Genomic DNA, 3411 nt, shown 5'->3' on the forward strand with positions numbered 1-3411 from the left:
TTAATTCTTTGAAAATATTAATTATAACTTAATTTATATTTAACATTTAAGCTCAACATTACATCTTTTTACTCCTAACTTAACAATATTAATTTTAAATAATTTAAACTATAACATTTTACAATAATATAACTATAAAAATACACAAAAATCTATAAAATTATAATAAAGCTAATAGATTCAAAAAGTAATTAAAACTTAATAATTTAATTAAAAACTTAAGAACTAAATCATTTTTAGCTTAAAAAATGTGGTAAAATAACTCTAATTTCTAGAGTTATCAATAAAATCCCTCTTATTATTCACATTTTCCAACTCAAGATGTTCTCTAATAGAAACATCCAAACCATCTTCTCCATGTAATTCAAAGAATCGTTGTCACAAGGTATCCAACACATGAATAGAAAATAGAGAATGAACATCACTAGGGTACCTCATAACTTTAAAGATATTGAACCAAATAAGCTCACCATTAAATTCCATAGTTAAAGTACCTTCGTGAACATCAATCTTGGTTCTCGCTGTCTTCAAGAAAGGTCTCCCCAACAAAACTGGTGTAGAATTAGGAATTGATTCATCTTCCATCTCTAGAATGTAGAAATCAGCGAGAAAGACGGGTTCATTCACTTGTACCAAAACATCCTCCACTACTCCTTGTGGATAAGCATTTGAATGGTCAATTAACTGAATAATCACTCAAGTTTCCTCTAAAGGCCCAAGATTAATGGAAGCATAAACAGAATAAGACGTTACATTGATTGATGCCCCCAAGTCCAACATACATTGTTCAAATCACTTGTTTCCAATAGTGCATGGAATGGTAAAAGTCCTTGGATCCTTGCACTTTGGTAGTAGTTTATTTTGGAGAACAACATAAACATTCTCCTCCACGCTTATCTTCTCATCAGCCCTCAGCTTACGTTTATTAGTACACAAGTCCTTCAAAAATTTGGCATAACGAGGCACTTGTTTGATATCATCAATAAGAGGGGTGTTCACTTCCAACTTTCTAAATGTTTCTAATATCTCTCTATTTTCCTCTTCCCTTTTAGTCTCCCTTAATCTGCTTGGAAATGGTGGTGGAGTGACAAAAGTAGGTACAACAGGTGTGGGTTTAGGATTGTCTATTTTTGGCACAACAATTTCGTCAACAAAATCATTAACCGGTTGGTTCTGTGCCAAGTTGTTGGAAGGTGGAGAACTTGGTGGATCATAGTGTGTACTACTTCTCAAAGTGACCGCACTAGCACTCTCCATTGGATTCCTTTTAGGCTACGAAGGCAATTTTCCATAATTTTGTGATTCATCCATGCTTAAAGATGTTGCAATTTGGCCCATAGTATTCTCCAAATTCTTGAGAGTGACCTGAGTGCTTTGTTGAGTAGCAACCATGGTTTTAATCAAGTCAGCCATGGATGAATCTTGATTATGTGGGGCTGTAGGAGGAAATTGTTGTGGCCGGGGTACAAAAGTTTACTAAGTTCCCTACTAAAAATTGAACCCTAGTGGTTTAGTAGGTGCATTTTGAGGAATAACTTGTTGTTGGTTTCCATATTTGAAATTCGGATGGTCCCTCCATCCTGCATTGTAAGTATTAAAATATGGATCATAATTCTGTGTTGGTTGCCCAGGAAACCCATCACCTGCATTAACCTGCCCTTGGACTCCCCCTTGCAAAGTAGGACACATGTCAGGAGGATGTCCTATAATTGTACAAATACCACATGGTCGAACCTGTTTTCCTAAAGCCAACTGTTGCACCTTGTGATGCACACGGGGCGGGAAATTGGTGGGAAGTGTTTTTCCTGTCCCCGTCCCCATTTACAATTTTAATTATCATCCTCGCCCCATCCCCACTTATTCCCCATCGGGAAATGTCCTAATATGGTGGGAAATCCCCACAGGGAACCCATTTATTTAAAAAATAAATGTTAAATTAAAATTTTAGAATAAAAATGGTGAATTATATATAAAATAAAATATCACACAATTTTTATGATTTAAAATACTAAATATAATCCCAAATAAAATTTAAAGTATTAAAAAAATTATTAATATACTATAATAACACAAAAATATATAAAAAATTTAAACAGGGCCCCGTCGAGGCGAGGATGACAATCCCCGCCCCCGCCCCCATCCCATTTAACATTCGGAGATTGAAAATTATCCTCTTCCCTACCCTGTTCCCCATTTAGATGGGGATTCCCCGCCCCATTAGGGGCGGGTCCCCGCCGGGCCCTGTCCCCATAGGGAAAATGTGCATCCCTAGTTGCACCATAGCTGTGAGTTGTGCTATCTATTTCTCTACCAGAATGCTTACTTCATTGACCTTTTTAATAGGTTGTGGTAACAAATCTTGTCTTGCAGTGAATTGTTGGGAATTGGCTGGCATGTTAGATATCAAAGCCTTTGCATCATCCTGTGTCTTATCCACTAGTGCTCTCCCATCTGCTGCATCAATCATACTCCTCTCCATTGGAAATAATCCTTCATAAAAATATTGAATTAGGAGTTTTTCACTTATTTTGTGATGGGGGCAGCTACCACATAGTCTCTTAAACCTCTCTCAGTAGTCATAAAGAGTTTCGCCATTTTCTTGGCAAACCCCACAGATTTCTTTTCTTATACTCCCCACCTTAGATGCAGGGAAATACCTCTCCAAGAATAAACTCTTCTTCTCATTCCAAGTATCCATTTTTCCAGAAGGTAGATAATAAAGCCATTCCTTAGCATAGTCTGCTAAAGAGAAAGGAAAGGCTCGCAGCTTGATCTGTTCCTCCGAAATTCCTTGAGGCTTCATCGTTTTACAAACCACATGAAATTCCTTGAGATGCTTATTATGATCTTCCTCGGCTTATCCATGAAAATTTGGTAATAAATGGATTAGGCCTTGTTTCAGCTCAAAACTAACCTCAAGCTATGGATATTGGATGCATAAAGACTGTTGGTCAAGGGCAGATGCTGCCAACTCCTTCAGAGTTCTATTCTGTTGCGCCATATTAACTTGTGATTCAATAGAAGACTCAGAATCGTCTTCAACTATAAAATATTCTTTACCGGCCCATAAATTATTCGCTGAAACAATGGATTTGTGGTTAATCTTGGAACAGCATGTCTTTCTTGAGGTCGATTTGATGTCTTGGAATCTAGATATAATTTGAGAATCTCCAACCTTAAGCACAAATCTTCTTCAGACATATACTCCTGAGAGTAAGCAACAAAATATCACAATAAGTTAATATTTAAAAAAGAATAAATAATTGAACAATAAATATAATTTAAAATAGTCCATGGAAACAGCGCCAAAAACTTGATGTGCATCATTAACCATACCAAATTTAATTATTTTTATTTCTTATTACTTACTAAATTATTAGTAAAGTGGCAGTAAGGGTGAATCCCATGGGA

The 3411-nt window shown here is 36.1% G+C and overlaps 1 non-coding gene across 1 annotated transcript; it reads left to right on the plus strand.

Moving 5' to 3' along the window:
* The first annotated feature begins 2525 nt into the window (after positions 1-2525).
* On the plus strand, positions 2526-2632 carry LOC133813243 (small nucleolar RNA R71). The gene has a single exon (XR_009884276.1). It is a non-coding gene; the product is annotated as a small nucleolar RNA R71 (small nucleolar RNA).
* The last annotated feature ends 779 nt before the right edge of the window (positions 2633-3411 follow it).

The sequence above is a fragment of the Humulus lupulus genome, chromosome 1 (genome assembly GCF_963169125.1).
Source record: "Humulus lupulus chromosome 1, drHumLupu1.1, whole genome shotgun sequence".
NCBI classification, from domain to species: Eukaryota; Viridiplantae; Streptophyta; class Magnoliopsida; order Rosales; family Cannabaceae; genus Humulus; species Humulus lupulus.